The sequence below is a fragment of the Diabrotica undecimpunctata genome, chromosome 5, assembly GCF_040954645.1.
Source record: "Diabrotica undecimpunctata isolate CICGRU chromosome 5, icDiaUnde3, whole genome shotgun sequence".
Taxonomy (NCBI): domain Eukaryota; kingdom Metazoa; phylum Arthropoda; class Insecta; order Coleoptera; family Chrysomelidae; genus Diabrotica; species Diabrotica undecimpunctata.
The window spans coordinates 87,316,601-87,338,941 of NC_092807.1; the positions used below are offsets into that span (position 1 = coordinate 87,316,601).

At 31.3% G+C, this 22,341-nt stretch overlaps 1 protein-coding gene across 2 annotated transcripts in view; it reads right to left on the reverse strand.

Moving 5' to 3' along the window:
* The window catches only part of LOC140441434 (5-hydroxytryptamine receptor-like), a 2,088,213-nt gene that overhangs the window by 1,989,348 nt on the left and 76,524 nt on the right, over positions 1-22,341 (reverse strand). For both annotated transcript variants that reach the window (XM_072532163.1, XM_072532164.1), the window contains one exon: positions 21,101-21,130. The gene's annotated coding sequence lies outside the window, so the exon portion shown is untranslated. The remainder of the gene's footprint in view (positions 1-21,100; positions 21,131-22,341) is intronic.

Here is a 22,341-nt window from a genome sequence, read left to right on the forward strand (position 1 = left end):
TTACTCGAGTTAACAAACCTCGCTCCAATGAATTGTTACACCCGAACGTAATTCATAGGGGTGAACATTTCTCACAGGTTGGGTTTAATCAAATTGCTTGCTTGCTGCTTGAGATTAAAAACCTTGGGTTTTTCTTTTTCTCACTCTCTTCTTTCTTCCTAATGAAAACAGAAAATAATAGGGTCTATATTTTTTTAGCCATCCTACAACACCAATAATTTTCTACATAGAATATTAGAACTCACAGGGGCTAGAAGCTTTATTTAGTTTATGGGTTGGTTATTTTTTAATTTTCTTTATCAGAATTTTTGAAATCATTTTAATAGTTGGATTGGAATAGTTGAAAACTCCCCCAGTGCCGTAGATACCAGAGGATTGGAACCGGTCGTTGGACCTCAACCTTATTATTTGTTGGTTAAAGATTACTTTTTATTTTTGATAAATTTTCATATTTTAAATTTTTGTAAATAACTTCCTCTTCAAAGCATTAATAAAGTTTTTAATAATAACTAATTAATTTTATCTAATAATCATTTATTTATACATTTAACCATTTATTAGGGGATGCTGTAATACTCCCATAATCTCTCGAATTGTCAGGTATTTGTGTACACATATAACCGGAGAGTTATTAATATTTTTTTTTCTTTTTCTTAACATAGATAGACCTTTGGGATTTATTCCGTCAAGATAATGTCAACTTAACTTGTTTAGACATTTTAATAGAAAGCCAAATAGCAGAAATAATCTTTCTATTAGGCGAGTAAATTACCTTTTTTTAAATAAATAGTTTGAACTTATCTTATTATTCAATTTGGTATAAGGGTATACTTACATATTAGTTGACAGGGTAATTGTTTTCTTTTTTTAGTAAGGTATTCTATAAACTATACATAATAGGTGAAGGGTAATATAGGTTAAATTAATTGTAAATTGTATATTTTCTACAACAAAGTAGGTATTACGATTCCGGTCCTGGTGATAGTACTGAAATACAGCAACTAAGTCGTAAATATTACAACAACGTAGAATCTCTTAATATTTTAATGAAAAAATTGTCTCCCTAGTAATCTGTTTACAGGAAACACATCTTAAAACTAAAAACTTACATATTAAAAATTATACTAGCTTTCTTAAAAATCGCGACATAGAACACGCCAGCGGCGGACTATTTATTTTCGTAAAAAATTGTGTAGAAGCAAGAAAAATTCACCTAAACACTAATTTGGAAGCCGTTCTTCTTCTCATTGCGCCGTCTCCTTTCGAAGGTTGGCGATCCAAATGGCAATTGTAGTTTTGGAAACTGCTGCGCGAAAGATCTCTGCAGATGAGCGGTCGAACCATCTCCTCAGGTCTTTCAGCCACGAGTTGTAATCTGGAAGCCGTTGCTGTATCTATATTATGCAATATCAACTGCATACCTATTAACATATGTAACATTTACCTCCCTCATCCAAATGAGAATGTACTTGAAGACTTACAGCGCTTAATCGATGATATTCCTGCTCCCAAACTAATACTTGGTGACTTGAATTGTCATAATATCACATGGGGTAATATAAAAACAGACAAATGTGGTAGACTTTTTCAGATATTAATAGATAATCAAAATCTAATATTAATGAATACTGGTAAACCTACTCATTTTAGCTCCCACAATAGTACTTTTTTGCCATCGATATTTCGTTGTGTGATCACTCATTAGCTACAAGTTTTTCTTGGAATAGTCTTGATTATCTATATAATAGCGATCATTTTTCTCTAAAAATTGAAGCCATTGGGCATGATCAACCAAATATTCCTGTTTACCAAAAATGGAAATTAAACTCAGCAAACTGGGACTTATATAGAGATCTAATAAATAATTATCTTACGAACTTTATTCTAGAAGATAGCATAGATTCATCTCTTCATCATTTCAATGATACTATACTAAAATGCACTAATATTGCAGTGGGAAAAACAAAACCTTATAAACGAAAACCAGTACCATGGTGGAATGAAGAAATTGCTTTAGCTATTTCTTATGTTAGTCTTATGTTAGTGTTAGTCATCAACACCTATGACACTAGAAGGTGAACAAAACTCAACTCACATTAACACTCTTTCTTATAAAAACAAATTAATTTCTTCCAAACAAGAAATTAGTAATATTATGTCAGATATATATATATATATATATATATATATATATATATATATATATATATATATATATATATATATATATATATATATATATATATATATATATAAGACAAATTCAAGCAATGCAAACTACGATCCCGCATTTTCATATTTCAAAAATAAACGTGAAATGACAGAAATGTCTATAGTAAATAGTGATAATCCACTAAATTTTCCCATCACATATCAATAATTTGAAGAAGCTTTATATAAATCAAAAAACACTTCATCGGGTCCTGATAATGTACCAATAATATTTATCAAAAACTTGCCGTATACAGGAAAATTAATTCTCTTAGACATTTTCAATCACATTTACCTTAATAAAAAATTTCCATCAATCTGGTCTGAATCAACAATTATTCCCATTTAAAACCTTTCAAATCAAAAACTGACCCTCTTTCTTATAGACCAATTTCTCTTACAAATAATACATGCAAACTACTAGAAAAAAATTTAAATAACAGTTAATATGGTTACTTAAAAAAAAAAACGATTATTAAGCCATATCCAAAGCGGTTTCAGAAAAAGCAGATCAACTCATGATGCCTTAGTAGCTATTGACAATATTATATGTGACTCTTTTAGAAATAACCAGAAAGTAATTGCCATATTTTTTGAAATAAATAAAGCATTTGATACTGCATGGAGATACAACATTTTACAAACCATGTCTAACTGGGGTATCCAGGGAAATTTTCTTTCTTTTGTAAAACATTTCATGAATAATAGAATATGTGTGAGTTCCACACGTACTATTCCAAGTACGTGTGAATGGAATTACTTCAAAAACAAAATGTCTTAAAAACGGTATTCCACAGGGCTCAACCTAAAGCCTCACACTATTTTTAATAGCAATTAATAATATTGCTCAAGAGATAAAGCTACCTTTGAAAGCAGATGACTTAGTTTGTATATACTAGTAGCTGCAATATTACACTAGCCTCAAAAATTTTGCAATCATTTCTGCATAAACTAGAAGATTGGTCCCAAAAAACTGGTTTTACGTTCTCAGGTGATAAATATCGTTTCATCATATTCAATAAAAGAAAAACTAATTGCAAAACAACACTTACTCTAAATGGTATCAACCTAAAACAAGTAGAGAGCATTGACTTTCTTGGCCTGAGACTGGACAGTCAGCTAACATGGGGAGAACATATTAAAAGGCTAGTCGTATCCTGCTAATCTAAAATAAATCTCCTTAAGATGCTATCAAACCGATCTTGGGGAGCGGACACCCCAAAATTGCTGCATATATACCAATCATTAATCCGAAATAAACTGGATTATGGTGCAATATGCTATTTAATTGCAAGTAATTATATTCTTAAAAAACTAGACATACAAAACACATGTTTAAGACTTATTCTGGGTTTTTACCGAACTAGTCTTGTTTCAAGTTTTCAGGTTATCCTAGATGAATCCCCCCTATCAATAACAAAATATATGAATCCCCCCTTTCTTTACAAAATATATCCATCTACTCATTGCCATCAACAAATTAAATATCCACCCCTTAAAGAACCTTTAACGAGTTGACATGGAGCAGCTGACACATTCTTATCCTACACAACGAACTATACCTCCCTGGACTATTAATTTTTCCACTATTGATATATCCCTCACGGCCTATCCAAAGAGTACCACAAATCTCATAATCATTAACAAATTATATGAAGAACGGATATCAGAATACACTGGTTATAACAAGATTTTTACTGATGCGTCAAGAACTGAAAACGGACATGCAGCGGCCTTTATTCTAGGAAAGTCTGAATATGCAGTTCGCATCCCTCAATTCTGCAGCATTTTCACGGGAGAAGCAATCGCCATTTTAAAAGCATTAGACATGTGTAAGAGTTATGCAAGCTCAAACTTTCTTATCATTACTGACTCTTTATCTGTTCTTCAGAGCTTAAGACAAATATATCTAGTACATGCTATCCTGCAATAAATACAATTAGCACTTTATCACCTACAAAACAGACACGTGAACGTTAAATTTCTCTGGGTACTATCACATACAAGTATCGCGGGAAATAAAAAAGTAGATGAATTAACAAAGAAAGCTGCTTTTGGCGAGCAAACTGAAATAATGACTACAATTCCATTCAGTGATATCCAGCTCATTATTAAACAGCACTGTGTAAAAATTTGGCAACCAATGTGGAATTCTAATAAGGCTAACCTTAAAAACGTTAAAACTAGGATTGGCACTAAACTATAATTTCCAGAAAACAGAACGCAACAGGTGATTAAAAAACCGACTAGGAATTGGACATACAGCGTTAACTCACCAGCATCTCATAACAAAAGAACTACCACCTAAATGTTCCTATTGTGAATGTCCAATAACATTTCAACATATTATATTGATTGAATGTCCTCTTTATTTATACGAAAGAGCCATCAACAACGTACCAGAAGAAGCAAAGAAACTTAAAGATATTTTAAAATTAAAGATATTTATCAAATACAATCAAATTCCTTAAGGACCTACGGTTACTACACAAAATTTAGTTATATTATATGTATCATTTTGTATTTGATTATTTATTATTTGTAATTTAATACGCAATTTGTAATTAGTATATTTAATAACCACTTTAAAATCTGTAAAACCCGCTAATAACCTTTAATGGTTGATGCGGAAATTCTAAAGAAAAAAAAGTCTTAAATTGGGTTGTACATAATATCTGTTTTGTTAGTATCATTGTCTTTCCTCTTATTTTCATAAAATAATTAAAGCAACCATTACATCATTATAATATACTTTGGGAATTAACCTTGATACTTTCCTGGCACCAATGTTTTTTAGTTTGTTCTTTACTTCAATACCCTTTTCTGGTTTAATCATCTTTAATTCTATCAGTTGGTCATATTTATTTCCAGGTAACTGTCTTTTAGACGCATGCTAATTGGCCGAATCCTTTCTGAGTTTAATTGGTCATCCTCTGGCATAGCCTGCTAGCCAAGCTGCATTAAGTCTCACAATATTGTGTTGTGAGCAACACAATATTGTGCATTAAGTCTTCTATTTTTTTACATCGGCCACTACATCCGCCAACCCGCTATTTTTATTTAATTGGTGCTTACCACAAAAACCCACCTACACAATTTTTGTTACAAACATAAACGCCAATAATTTTGATATTACCTCTATCAAATTGTAATATTTTTATCACTTTCCGTTCATTTATGTACGACGAGTTTTCTATTTTAGATATCCACTACTGTTGAATTATTTTGTAAACGAGGATTTTTTAATTTTAGATTTCCAGTTTCTTTTTAATAATATAGCTAGACCAAAGCACATATTTTCTTTTTAATCTAGTTGAAATATTAAGTTTATATATCCGTAAGTATACAGGGTGTCCCGGAAAATAGTGCGTTCCTTAAAGGTATGGGCTGAGTGTAGCATTTAAAACAAAACGTCTTATAACATTTTTTTATAAAGTCAACCGTTTTCAAAAAAAATATATATTAAATTTAATCCATTTGATTAATGTTCACAGAAAAGCAAATACATCCGGCAACGTTGCGCTCCAAAAGGTATGGGCAGAATGCGATAGTAGTTTAATTTATTTTGATACAGAAAAGGTACATTATTTGTAAACAGTTGTAATTACCCGTAGCTCAAGAATAAATAGTATTGTCATGTTTTCGATTCGCGAGTATCACGATATTATGTTAATTACGTACGGTGAAGCCCACTGTGACAGTAATAGGGCTGTTAGACTTTACGTTAAACGCTATCCCGAACGACGACATCCTAATGCCCGAAGTTTTGTGAACGTGTCCCAAAGGTTATTAGAGACGGGTTGTGTGATACCTAAAAAATAATAATCCAAGAGTAAGTACTCGATATGTGGCTAGAATGGTTGGCATTTCCAAAAACATTGTTCACAAGACATTTAAGGAACAACTGTTACATCCTTACCATTACCAACGAGTGCAAGATTTACACCAAGGCGATTTACCTCGAAGATTAAGATTTTGTAGATGGTTTCAAAACAAAATCGACAGAGAACCCGAATTTCCGTGCAAAGTGTTGTGTGCAGATGAAGCTTGTTTTACGAGAAATGGTGTGTTTAATTTTCACAATTGTCACGTGTGGAGTGAGGAAAACCCGTATGCTATACGTAGGGCAAATTTTCAAAAACAATTTAGTATAAATTTATGGGCTGGGATTATTGGTAATCGTCTGATTGGACCGTACGAACTTCCCAGAAGACTGAATGGAGAATCCTTTTTAAATTTTTTGCAGCATGTTCTACCGATACTGCTTGAAGACGTTCCGTTACAAATACGCTCTGAAATGTGGTTTCTTTATGACGGGCTCCAGCACATTTTACGAGATATATTAAAGATTTCCTCGACATCACTTTTCCTCGTCGTTGGATCGGTAGAAATGGACACGTTCTGTGGCCACCCAGAACACCAGAGTGCAATGTTATGGACTTTTATTTTTGGGGACATCTAAAATCATTAGTATACGACAACCAGGATGAAATTAAAACAGAAGCTCCATTGCAACAACGAATTTTTGATGCTGCTGAAATAATCAGACATAATTTACATACTTATAATATTAAGAATAATTGGATTCGTCGAATAAACGCGTGTATCTGTGCAATGGTGGCCATTTCGAACATTTATTGTAATAATAATTTTCCATGTAAGTAAAAACAGTATTCAAACTTTAATTATTAAATATTAAATTAAAACAAATAGATGCTTTTTCTCTATCACTGTTGTCAGTATCAATACATATTATGCCTAACGATCGATGATTCATGATAGCTGATTTACAGTATTTAATCAAGAATAACAAGGCACGCAACGTTGCCGGCTGTATTTCCTTTTCTGCGAACAATAATCAAATGAATTAAAAATTAATAATTTTTTTTTTTGAAAACGGTTAACTTCATAAATAAATGTTATAAGACTTTTTTGTTTTAAATGCTGCAATCTGCACATATCGTTAAGGAACGCACTATTTTCCGGCACACCCTGTATATGTAACTATCTACCTTTAATATATCTGTTATTAATTAGATTTATCCAGCAATCAATAAACAAAAATTAAATAGATGGTTTATTAATATTTAAACGTATTTGTTTAATTTTCTGTAATTTAGTGTGTATTCTAAAGGGTGATTCATTTCGAGGTACTTTTTCAACAAGAAAAAACAATGAAAAAAATAAATTTTATTTGAAAATATTTATTATCATACAAAAGAACCATTCTTTACAATTACTTCGTAAAGCTAATTTCTTTTAAATGTTGGCTATGACTACGATTAAGTTGGTTCATTCTGAAGTTCCAATTCTCGATGACTCGTTCCAGCGTTTCGATTGTTATTTTACCAATGAATGGAGTAATATTATCCTCCAATACCTCAATCGTATCTGGTTTATTCATGTAGACTTTGGACTTTGGGAATCCCCAAAAGAAAGAGTCTAGAGGTGAGATATCACAATATCTAGGCGGCCAATTCACTGGTTCAAAGCGTGAAATAATATGTTCACTGAATTATTCTCGCAGTAAAGCCATGCTTTCATGGGCTGTATGGTAAGTGGCTCTATTTTGTTGGAATCAAATGTCGCCGAGACCACGAGCTTCAATTTCAGGAACCAAATAGTCCGTTATCATGGCATGATAACGGTCTCCAATCACAGTAACATTCTGTTTTAAAAAAATATGGACCAACAATTCCACCAGCCCATAAACTACACCAAAATGTTGTTTTTTTAGGGTGTAATGGCAAGTTTTGAACCTCTTTGGGTGATTAATAATCCCAAATACGGGCATTTTGTTTATTAACGTACCCAGTAAGCTAAAAATGGGCCTCATCTGCAAACAAAATTTTTTTAAAAACAGTGGATCTTCTGAAAGCTTATCAAGAGCCCATTAACTGAAACGGTGACGACTCGGAAGGTCGGTCGGTTTTAGCTCTTGCACTACTTAAATTTTGTATGCTGTTAAACAAAGAGCCTTACGTAAAATACGCCAAATTATTGCATATGACAAGCCAAGCTGTTGAGAATGGCGACGAATAGATTCTTTATTATTTTCGAGTACACTATCCGTTACCGCCGCTATATTTCCTTCAGTACGTGCTGAATGTGGTCTATTTGGTCGCGTGTTATCCAATAATGAAAGCTGGGTTTTAAACTTACTAATCGTAAAGCGAATTGTACGATCGGTAGGCCGATTATGTGGACAATAAATTGCTCTAAGCGCACGAAACACATTCCTCACAGAACTCCCATTTTCAAAATACAACTTATTAATTTCTAGACGCTATGCCGGGCTAAGTCTTTCCATCATGAAAAGTCAAACTATATTGAACAAAAGCGAAATGTCAGTTTGACAGTATTCATGCATGATTTCCAATCAAATCTCCACCCATAAAAGTACCCATAAATGAATCACCCTTTATAAGATATTAAAAATTGAAATTATCTTACGGATCATAATATCAAATATTTCTTTAAAACACCATTATATTATATAGAACGTAGTATTTTATAAAGTCTTTGTCAAACTTGATAAAATGTTCTTGTTTTAAAGGAGAAGTTGTAAAGAGTAAATTTAAAATGCTAAAATAAAATTGTATAATTTAATGAAAGAACAAAGCCAGCAGTTACCACTGTAATTAAACTATGACCGACAAAGCGTACACAATAACTGAATTTCTGAAGTTACAAAATTACTTAGGTATTTATTTACCACATTTCTCTTTGTCGTAATGAAAAAGAAACTTTCTGCGACGCAATTTACTTTCATAAACAAAGTCAAAAGCTCAGAAGATTGAGTATGATTATACAAAGTAGAAAGTGGTGTACTCAGCTAACTATAATAAGTTTCTTGCATGTCCTCATCTAGTTAACATTACCAAAAAGCTTTTAAATAATCTACATGATGATATTTTATTTATTTTGATATAACTACTAATGAATTTACTCAAAACTGGAACTCAAATATCTTAGTTATGCTTTGATGTTTTTTAATTAATACAAAATGATTTGTAAATTTAAACAGCTATAAAAGTACTTGCAACTTTATATATAAAAAGGATGCCGTAAATCGATAGCACTAAAACTTGTGGTAAATAAAGTAAAGTTTTAAAGTACAAAACATTAAACGAAAAGAATGCTTAAAATTCACTGTCCCTCGTTAGCTGAGGATTTTTGTCACTCCATAAGTGACTGTTATGGCGGTTGAACATACCTTTTTTTGTAAACTTCAATTCATCATAGCAATTAATTTTTTTTGTAAAATCTTGATTTTGGAATTTCATTAAAACCCATTCACAAAATTCTGCATGTCTTACATAATCTCCAGGATGTAAAAGTTGAGCTGGTTTATACGAAGAAATGGACCAATGATTTTTATTTTAATTCTGTAAATGGTTCGAGTTGATACATGTAACAATCGATCATATTACCGTAAGGATTACGGCGGAAAACTTAACCATCTCCGTTTCGCAGATGACATTGTGCTTATCACAGATAATTTAGGAGAAGCCACAGATATGTTAAATGAATTGGGATTTGCATGTTCGAAGGTGGGCCTCAGAATGAACTTGACCAAAACTAAGTTTATGACAAATATGGTCCCCAATAACCATTTATCTATTCAAAACAAAGTGGTAGAACTAGTGGAGAAATATGCGTATTTGGGTCATGAAATAAGAATCAGCAGGGATAACCAAACATGTGAAATCCAAAGACAAATTAGTTTAGCATGCACAGCCTTTGAAAAACCGCGAGACACACTTAGGGCCAACACACCAATTAGCCTCAAAGGAAAAGTATTTTACCAATGTGTATTACCGAGAGCGACACAGAAACGAATGGAACGGTCTATGCTGGGAGTGATGTTGCGGGACCGAATAAGAAACCAGGATCTGCGAAGAAGGACGAGTATTGCTGATGCTGTGGAACGCTTCGAGGAACTAAAATGGAAATGGACAGGTCATGTAGCGAGAATGCATAACTCACGATGGACGAGCAAAATTACACATTGACGGCCAAGAGCAGACAAACGTAGTAAAGAAAGACCATCTACACGTTGGGCTGACGACATCAGGTGTATTACCAAAAATTGTCAACAAAGAGCACAGAATCGCAAAGAAGGGAGGAGTGTCAAGGAGGCCCATATCCAGCAGTAGACGTGATAAATGAAGGCTGGATGATGATGATGATGATGATGATGGAACTGTTCCCGGTCAATAATTAATATAAAGAAGTTTATTTTCAGTTTTATATATCGGTGTTACTAAACCAGATTTCCATGAAGTTGGTATTAAATTTGTATGCAAAGATTTGGCCAGTAGAGATACTGTTGAAGCCGCTAAACTATGTGCACATATTATAATATAATAATAATGAAATATTTTCCGATCGAAGAGTCTTAAAGAACCTCATTAAATAATTCAGTAGGAGGCACACCTAGAAAATGGCATCCGTGTCAACTGTAAATGCACTAGAAAATGTTTCGGCAAGTAATTCACAAGCCTCTTATTTTAAACATAATATTTTATTATTTGATTTTTACAATTACAGTATGCCAGTTTTTGTACAGAATTTTAATCTTACGAATTTGTAAAACGCTTTAAGACCTCTGGAACTAACTCCGTTCTCATAGTTACTGCTTAACAATCTTAACTCTTTTGTCAGCATATTGGAAAATTGTCGACGAATACGTATATTTTCTTCAGATGAAAATGTCCATAAAACGTTTTTTCCTTTACTCATTGCGATCAGTCGATTATCGATCCTAGGGCTTCTTGTATTAGTCCTAAGGATGTACGTCGAAAAACGTGTAACCGTTCCGTTATATATAATTCATTTATATTTATTCCAAGAATCGTTACATTGGATCTAATTTAATATAATCTGTTTTACTAAATTCTTTGATTATTTTTTCATTGACTGCTCTAGCAATGTCTAATTGAGCTTGTGTCTAAAGAACTACATGGTCCGAAATATCTACTGGTGGAAGATAATGAATGTTACTGGCAAGTTGTTTATCGTTAGTACTTATTAAGTTTAAAACTGAAGGTGTATTACCTTGATGATATCTATTAGGTTAAGTTACAAATTGGTTCAGATTAGTTTTAAAAAAATAAATTGTAAAATGAGAAAATGTAAAATGAACACTGCGATTATCTCTAAGTTTGAACTGGCCATTTTAAATCTTTCAAATTGAAATCACCACAAAGGATTACATTTTTTTCTCTGTTGCATTTTTCAATAAATTCCCACATTAATTTGGTGAGAGGAGAAGAAATGTTTTATTTATAGATGACAAGAAGGTGCATAACAACTTTATTAGGAAAGAGAATTTTAAACGTAAGAGATTCAGAGATTCAATACATTCCAGATTATGGCATACAATACTTATCTTAAAACTACAACTAAATTGAGCTAGATTAGGAAGATTGTTTCAAGGCCTCAAGACAATCGTCATCCGATGCAAATCTATCTGATAATTTGGAAATTAAATCAGTTAATTAATTGAACCTATCTTCGAATGTATAGCAACTACTATAGACGATACTTAGGGACTACTTAGGGACGATTTGCCCTAGTTATTCTTATAACCTCTTCTCCTGTCATATGTGAACATTGAGAAAGAATCGGTTAATTGCATGACATATAAATACGTGTATTCTTATTATCAACAATCTACAATTTATAATTTGGATATTTGTTCATCTTTCATTGGGTTGCTGAATCTTGAGAGGACTAATATTTTATTGCTGTTAATAGCCTATCAAATTCTGTTTCTATAAGCTACAGGTTTTAAGTACGACTAACAGCAGACTATAATAAATGATTTTTATATCATTTGTTATTGAAACAGTCGTAAATGAAACGAAATGAAATGGGATGAACTCACCCTTTAACTGTATTATGCGTTTGTTATCACTTATCACTTTTGTTTATTTTAGAATTGATTTAAAATTAATAAACCACTCTTTTTACGTAAACTTTACACAGCAATATAAACACGTCCACTGCTTTAACGAACAATTTTTTTTTCATAATTACATGAAAGTAAGAATTAGAAACGCGTTTCATAATGATATGTCACAACTGCTTACAAACGTAAGTAGATCATTTTATGAAAACCATCTTCAAGCTTATGTTAACGATAAGGAAGTTCTTTTCGAACACCTTCTACAATAAAAATAACGTGTTCTTTGTTTAATTTTTTAATTTTTTTTTGTGTAAGGCTTAAAGATATTTGTGAATAGTAAAGAAAATAAAAATATTAAACGTAAGTCATGAAATAGCCCTTTTCCACTACAATTTAAAATATCTTCAAAGCTGTTAAGTGTAGGTTTATTTTTATGAATTTTGAAAATCATTTAAAACTTATGGATATAATAGGTTGCTTTTGTACCCATTTTTAATTATACAGAAAGTTGAACTTGTTACGATATTCATTGAAATTTAATTATAACTTTTTAAATACCCTGTATAATACCAACCAACTTTATATTTTTGTAACGAAGAAGTGAAGCCAATTATAAATTTAAAATAACTAGTTTTAAAATTTGAAGGTTACAAATACTTCCTAATGTTAAAAGTAACTTTCTTTATAACAGATATAATGGACTTGGTGACAAAACTTAAACACCATATATATATATATATATATATATATATATATATATATATATATATATATATATATATATATATATATATATATCTATATATATATATATATATATATATATATATATATATATACCCTAAAAAAATATAAAACATAACGACAAGTTTATTAAATTTTTTGTACAATAGAGTGGTCACCACGTTTACTCATGAATTTCTAATGTGAGTAGATCGACTCTTTACATTTTGTCGAATGGAGTATCTTTCAACACGAAAAGTACATTTCGTTGTCATTAATATTACATGTCAAACTTAGCACTAGATTTTTTTAAATTCGATCGACGTTCGTGATATATGACTATATAGAGGAAATATCTTTTTTGTTTCTTCTTAGAGCTTTGTTGAAAATAAAAATGGTATGAGAAATTTATAACTGGATTATATTTCCTTGCAAAAAATCTTCGATTATCTGTTACAAGGGATCAATAATATTTTTTATACAGGCATTCTGAAAAGTTTGAAAATGGTACTGTTCTATTGGAATGCTGGTGGTAATATTTAATTCCAGAATGTATGTCTAGTTTTATTAAAGAAAGATTTAAATTAGTAAATGACTACAATTTTTTTATAGAGATTCTTTATATTTATAAAGCTATTCGGAAATACTAGTATAACCAAGTTAGTATTGATGTTATTACCTGATTATGAAAAAACGGGATTTGAGACTCTGGGAGTGACTGAGGAGGGTAATTCCATTTCATTTGTCTCAATTCAATTAAAATCGATTCCATTCGATTCTATTCGATTCAATTCTATTCAATTCGATTTAATTCGATTTAATTCGATTTAACACCTTGACTGCGTCACGTATCGATAGCAAATTTTTAGTTCTCGCTACTGATGTCGGTATAATGAAACATGCCCCCGGAGACATGTGCCGCACATAAACAAAAATTTATTGTTACTATGCGTCACTGCCATACATCATTGCCATTAGTTTCAACTTGTTGGTGCTTGTCGCTGTATATATTCAGTTTCAGTTTATTGTAGTTTATTTAAGTGTGAGCAGCACTTGTTAAAATGTCGAAAACGGCAAGGTAAATGGTTGATATAGTGAAACAAAAGGTGATAGAAGTTGCAAATGAGCAAAAAATCAGTGATCATAAAAACTTTGGAGAGAGTTGTGAAACAAATACTATTTTAAATGAATTACAGGATAATACAGGGTAGATTAAAACGAACAGTTTATACGAACAGAAATAGAACACGAAATGGATAACGAACAGGCTATGATGAACTTGATATGGAGAATAAGCCGACAGTAACTTAATCTTCATATGATGCCGCCGACAGTATCCCCTTGACAGTGACGATTCATTTCTAGATAAAAATTATTTTTCTAAATCTTCTTTATCCTCCGATTTAAATGCTTCTATTGAGAGTGATGACGAAATTATTACTACACCATATGAGCAAGTTCCATCAGATAATAATAAACAGTGAGTGCTGAAAATAGTGATAGTGATGAATGGTGTGATTTAGAAGAAGATGTAGATGGTGATGATTTTGTAGTAAGAAAGAATACATTAGTTGGTATTGAACCACATGCGGTTCAGAAACCAATAAACATTTTTAGCTATTTCGTAACTGATAAAATATTGGATATTATTGTTAATGAAACCAACATTTATGCTGTTCAACAATTAAGGATGCGACACTGATGAGACATCTTATACCACTTATAGATTATGCAAAATAGAAAATTTACTTACGAAGTTAATTCAAAATTTTCAAAGAATAATGGAGCCTGGCAACATTCTTGTTATAGATGAATCTATGGTACCCTTCAGAGAGAGACTCCATTTTCGTCAGTACATCCCCAACAAAACTCATAAATTTGGAGTGAAACTATACAAACTCTATTCTCCTGAAGGCTATCCTTTCAATGTAAGTATTAACATAGGAAAAAATGAACAACAACCAGTTAATGGAGCACACACCGAAGCAGTTGTTCTAAAATTACTTCACTTTAACACAGATAAGCTGGCAAAATATTATTTGCTGATAACTTTTATTCAGGAATACCTCTCGTTAAAAGATTGTTAGCAGAAAATATGATTTATTGTGGGACTCTAAGATAAAACAGAAAATAAATACCACCTATTTTTAACCTGTTCAAGAAGATAAAGCCAAGAGGTCATTAGAAAAAAGAAAGATGGACTAATAATTGTTAAGTAGATGAATAAGAGATCTCTGTTAATGATTTCAAATGTCCCAGTCCATACTAAACAGTTAATTCCAACAGGAAAGCAAAATAGGCAAAAAGAGGATATAGAGAAACCGAAATGTATAATTGATTACAACTCTGCAAAGAAAAGCGTAGACTATTCTGACTAGATGTCATCTGACCATATAGTACTAAGTCGAAGCTTGAAATGGTATCGGTAAGAAAAAAAATAAGATGTAATTTTAATACCTCTTTCTTATTAATTTTTTTTTAGGAAAGTAGTATTTGACATGAAATTCGAAACAGCTATTGTTAATAGTTTAATTATATTCAATATGTGCTGTGCAATAAAAATGAGCATTACAGAATTTAGAAGTCAGTTAGCTTATAATTTAAGACAAGCACCTGAAGAAAAACCACTTCCAAAAGAAAACCACTTTCCTTTTTTTTTACAGTGCATACAAACCTAAAGGTTCTGATAGGAAACGATGAAAGCCGTCTAGAGTTTGTCGTCAAGTATTAAAATATTCAGCTTTAAGTTACCGTGAAGTGGATAAAAAAGTTTGTAGGGTTATAACTTCTTGTTCCGATTACCCTGGTCAACCTGGATACTGTTTGCCTTGTTTTAATAAGGCACATAATTAATAAGAAGAAGCAGAAATGACCAATTAATTTTAAAATGCGCTTGTTCTGTTTATTTTAATATAAAGTATTTTGTTTTTATAAACACCTTTAATTTAATCCAATTACCTCCAAGAGAAAATTTGTTTAGCTGTCTGTGCTACACCGGATGTTGGCGGCATGTCTTGTTTGAGATAAAACTTCTATAATAGTTTTCTGTATGTATTGTATGCAAAAGTTATACTTATGTGTACTAGAAGGCATGAAGTACTTACATGTACACACATGCCATAGGGGGCATGTGACGCACAGACAAAATAGACCATAACGTATCTCCGGGGGCATGGGATGCAAGAACTAGTATATTAAGTATTTAACCGCCGCAGTTAAGGTGTTAATTCGATTTAATTCGATTCAATTCGATTTTTTTATTTCATTTCTTTATAATACATTCCATTTGATTCGATTTATTTTGATTCCATTTGATTCCATTCCATTTTACTAAATTTCATTTGATTCCATTTAATTCCATCGATTCCATTCGACTGCATTCAATTTGATTCGACTCCATCCGATTCGATTTGATTTGATTCCATTCGATTGCACTCGATTCAACTTTTTATTTGATCCGATTTTAATCCATTCCATTCGATTCCATTCGATTCGATGCGATTCCACTCGATTCGATTTGATTTCAATCGATTCCATTTGATTTCATTGGATGCGAGTTGATTTGATTCGATTCCATTCGATTTCATTGAATATGATTTTATTCGATTTAATTCAATTCGATTTCATTTAATTTAAATCGATTTTATTCAACTTCAATCGATTCCATTTCATTCCAGTCGATTCCAATCGATTCCAATCAATTTCAGTCGATTCGACTCGATTCGATTTGCTCTGGAATTTAAAGAGGTCGTATAGTATATCCAAGGATGATAAACAAAGGTATACTGGATTAGAGGGATTAGAAGAAATAGATATTGCGTAGGAGAGTAGTGGTTCTTTCCGTCTAAACCAAAGAGGGGGTTCAGTTGCTTCGCAATATAGGTTTTCTACGGGGCTATATCAAAATGCACCTATATAAATACGGAGAGCTGTGTAATGTATCGAATTTAAAAGATTAAGGTGTGTTTCAGAAGCAGAGATTTTTATGTAAGAACCATAGTCCAACAAATAAGAGATTTGTATATCTTAAGAAGGGAATTTTTATATTTTCATCTGCACACCAATAACGATGCTAAATAGTTTTGGTAATATTTAGTCTTGTATACGCTTCACCCTTTATTTCTAATATATGATGCTTCCACCTAAGTCGAGAATCAATCTTTAAACCGAATACTTTATAATCTCTGAAAACGGGCATATAAGCTTTGTCAATCATAATACTAGGAGGTGAGGAGGGAGGTCGTCTACTAAATTTTGTTATTTTCGATTTTGCATATGATAACGATAAGCCTTTAAAGCTTGTTTTATGATCGAGAATATCTTCTGCGCATTGAATGAGCTTAGAAGTTGTAGAGACAGATCGTCCGTGGTAGTAAATTATTAGATCGTCTGCATATAGGATATGCCTAATGGAGGAAAGTATACCAGAGAATAAATTATTGCTAGATTAGAAAGAGTTTGGCTTAATACTGACCCTTGTGGTACCCTATCGGTTTGAGTGTGGACTGATCAAAAATACCATCGACAGTCAATCTGAACGATCGTGATGTTAAAAAATTTTGTATAAAATTAAATATGTTGCCCTTAATATTATATAGGGTAAATTTATTGAGTGTAAGGTGCATGCTGATAGTATCAAATGCGCCTTTAATGTCAAATACAGCAGCGACGACTTCTTGACTTTTGTTGAAAGCATAGGAAATATGATTTTGGAAAATTACTAGATTGTCTTGAGTTACATGATTTTGTCGAAATCCTGACTATTTCTTAGGAATAATGTTATATTTAAAAAAGAACCATATAAGTCTTTTGTTAATCATTTTTTTTTTAATTTTGCACAGGGTGCAAGTGAGTGATATTGGTCTATAAGCACTAGGTGACAAACAATCTATGTTAGACTTTTTAATAGGTATCATAAGTGAGGTTCGCCAGTGGTTTAGAAATTTGTTGGATGACTAGATTAAATTAAACATTTGTAGAAGTTTAAGGTGACCTAAGTTGGATGTTTATTTTACAAAGATACAGGATATATTGTCGGAGCCAGAAGCAGTGTTCTTAAGAGTCTTAACGACAGAAGTGAGTTCTACGTAAGAGAATGCAAATTTATATATGTAATATCCTTAATTGTTTTGAAAAAACACGCGAAAGGGTGTTTATCATTGGTTCATGTAAAGAAGAATTTATTTTTCTTTTAATTTTTTTTTATTTATTTGACTTTTCCTTTTGTATCGAAGTATTTTGCCAGGATTTGGCCAATTTCTTTATTATACTTATAACAATATTATTTGAGATAAGAGTACAGATTTTAGTGTTAGAATTGAATCCTTGGATTTGCCGTAATTTTTTCCGGAAGAGGTCAGTAGGATTGGTATTTTCATTAATAGAAGATTTTCATTTATTTTATAATAAACTGTAACTTTTTTAAATTCTACTAATTAAAAAGCTCTAGCTTTTGTAACATTTTGTAAGTTAATATTTTTTCGATAATTTTAAAGTACCACCCTATGTTATTCTATAGAAAGTTGGGATGAGATATTCCACCAAGAAGTGGTTATGTGGCATATTACTTTTGCCAATATGCAAATTGGCAGCTAAAAGTATCGTGTTTGTGATTAATATTTTATCATTGTCAATATTGTCGGATAGTAAGAAAAAAGGAAGGGCGATATCTGTTTGGGATGTGTAACTTGCCCAATTAGCATTTTTAGTAGCCAGTCGTTTCTGGACAGGGTTTGTTCAGTATTGGGAATATTAGATGATATGGGGATAGAATAATGCCTGCTCTCATAAAGGTCATCAGCGGCTTTCCAAATTGGTAATGGTGCTAATTTGGAATCACTAAAGCTAAGATACAGATTGTTCTGGTGGTCGCCAATATCTGAAACGGATAGGCGCTACAAGAAGAAGAAAAGTTAAGATCTATTAAAGAGAATATTCCAGGAAAAATTTAGGTGTGTACTAGAACCCGCATTTAATATGCAGAAGCCCATACATTAATTACGTTTGTAATAGATTTGCCTTTATTTGACGTGTGATTGGATCCCCATATGGAATTACGGGCATTAAAATCGCCCATATGGTGAGAGGAGCTAATAAATCACGTCTAGAAGTTCTATTTTCTTTAGCTAGTGGCTGGGTGAAATACATACACTACATATAGTAAGCTTATTTGAGCACCATGTGGTTACACGATAGCCTCCAGTTTGGTGGTGAGAGACAGATGAGATGAAAATTGTTCAATGGAAATAAAAATTGAAGTCATTCCACTGGCTCTGTTGTAGTTAGTTAAATTTTTTAAGCTTACGAAGTTTGGATATTTTAGAATCAGTTTTTTGTAAACATATTATTTTAGATTTTTTTTTGGCCACTAACTGCTGGATTCTTTCTAAGCGAAAAAAGAATCCATTGCAGTTTTATTTTATGATTTTGAAAGCGATTTTTAGTTAGAGTAGTAGTATTATTGAGAAATAGGAGCGTTGATCGCATCATCAGTTTGGTAATCGGACGGCGCATTCATACTTATTATAGTCACTAGGATTAAGGTGTCGTTTAATATTTTTTTTGCAGTCTAGTAAGAAGGTTTTAAAACGACCTCTTCTTTGTTTCTGAATGGAGAAGCGATAAGTCGTTTAGTAAATGTCTACGAAAGCTCTAAGCTGAGTTTCGGTAAGAGTTAGTTGCGATGGATTATTTTTGTAAATACCTTAAACTGTGTTTAGGGAACTGAGTGTCAGTTTATGTTTTTCCGTTACTATTGTTTTAGATTTTTTCTTTTGGGGATTATAAAGAATATTAGTTTTTATTAATAAGGTGGAGGGATTTGGTTATTAGTTAAATCCGGTGTAGCGACCTTAGAAAGTTGGAAATGTGTACTTGCATTGCTGTCTTTAGATAAGGCTTTTTTTGCCTTATATTGGGGGGGGGATAGTGACTTCGTATTGTTAGTTTTTTTTCATTAATTTTCACCTAGTTGAAATTTTGGAGGAGGATACATTTTGTAAAATTAAAATCACTACACTTAAATTTAATTAATGCAACATACGTCCCAGTAGGGCTCTGTGAATAAAGTGATTGAAAAATAACGGTTACCTGGTATATTGGTACGACACTAATCAAATTATTTTTATATATTCAATTTCTATAGTTTACGATTAACATTTAAAAAAAAACTATAACTATAATGCTCTGCATTTACACACTAATAAGGAAAACTAGTAATAAGAAAAAACTCGTAGATAACAGAAATATCCATCTAAACAAACAATAAAACGATGTTTACTCGTTCGCTATCTAATTAGGAATGGATTACCGAAATTAAATATTAATATTAAAGAAATTAGTACAAATTTAAGATATTTTGATAGCTGGATTAACTGTATAGTTAAGACTAATAAGGAAATCTCGATAAGTATGGAGCTGGTATGCAAAAGATTCATTAAATGGAGTTTATTCTTGACCTCTCAGGTATTATTCCTTATCACACCTGATTCTCATTACATTGACAATAATTAATTTAATAACATATGAGCGTACACTTATCTTATAATTTTGCTATTTTTACATATAAAGCTAGGTTAGTGTTGTGTCTGTAACAATGCACTGTTAGAGTTTGTCAATGTAACATAATGTTATATTGTTGATCTATAGTCTTCTAAAATGTACATTATATTTGGGCTATTATTGTGCTTATTTGATATTGATTGTATAACATTGTGCTCAAAAGCTGTATTATTTATTCTCATTTCATTACTGATAGAGAAATATCTCAAACAATTGCTGTTTTACTGTTTGTAGGTTTTTTGAGTCTTTATTTGCTTACAAGCACGTTGCTGTTAGCAAGCAAGTTAAATAAAAATGTGAATATTGAAATATTTCAAATAGCATATTATCGAAAATGATACGAACTGACATTTATTCCAGGAATTCAAAGAACATGAACTGACAAAATATTCAAACAATCGTTTATTTTGAAGTATATTAAAAAAAGTATATTATTTTTATATGAGTAGGTATATTGGAAATTTATGCATTGGTTAGAAAAATTCTGTTTTTTCACTAAAAGTGTAGTATCCAGAGGATTTCTTTTAAATAAGAAATAATATATTCACAATAATATAAGAAATATTTAAAACACTGACTAATATTTATTTTGATAAATAATTTATTAATTTTAATAAAATTTCTATAAAAAAGTCACAAAAAACCCATTTCAAAGTATTAATAAATTTTTACTAAAAAAGTTGTATTGCTTACCCGTTATTTCTTAAAGATGTTAAACAGTATCTGCAAAAAATAAAAAGTATGACTATTTTTTTTAATACAGCTAAAATTAAGTTATTGTACAGAAATAAAGAATGTGTTTACATAACAAAATCCTATATTTATTGTAGTCATCTAAACATCATTTTTTAAAATCTAACGAAAATATAAATTTTTCAGTTATATTACACAATGCAGAATAGTTACAAGACGTAAAAGTAGAAATATTTATATAGACTAGGAAAGATCTGTTTTGAGGTGAATGTGAGAGGTGGCATTCGGATTTTTGCAGGAGTAGTTAGGTGAAAACTTCAGCAATAATAATTGAAGACACAAGTGCATAAAGGATGTATGTAACATTTTTTTTAATCAGTTTTTAGGCTTCGTAGGTCTGTTTTAACCCCTGAATTTGCTTCATAAGATTTATTTGGCTTAAAAACGTTTAGCAACGATTTAATTAGGGGATAAAGGATCTATGTTCCAAGCAATATTTTATTACAAAAGTGCATAAAAGATCCATGTAATCAATATTGTACATAGATCTTTTATGCTTGACCAAACGGATTGTTGTTGTCATCTCATGTTACATAGATCCCTAAAGTAAGGTTATGTTGTTCTTTATACCTAAAATCGTACTGTGTACTATTAGTGAAAATAGTGAAATAAGTTGCGAAAATGTCAGCAAGAAGTAGACATTTACTTAATATGGGACAAAAACAGTATAGAGGTATGTTGAATTGATAATCAATCTTGTTTTTTACTAAAATATGCTTCTTTATAATAATTTGAGGTTAAGAGTTTACCGGAACGGTAACAAAATACCTGCATAAAACTTTTTTTGAGCAATGTTTTTATTATTTAAAAATTATAGAACCACTTGATCAGATAAAAAGAGATCAGATTAAGCATAACTTTATTGTCGTAGATATTGCCGAAACTTTACCTGAACAAGATAAAACTCCACCAAGAATCGAGAATATTCTGCATAAAAAGCAGATATCTTCACCAGAGTTGTAAGATATATTTTACGGTAAATATTTAATCTAAAATTAAATTGTTTAAAGGTTTTGGTCTGCAGATAAAAATAATAAAGTAACCTACCTACCTTATATGTTTACAAAAACTTTTAAATTGTACATAGATTCTATTTCTGAAGATGAAGTAATTTCTCCAGAATATACTTCAGACGACTACAATCCAGATAGTACTGATTCGAACAAAAGTTTTGAAGATAT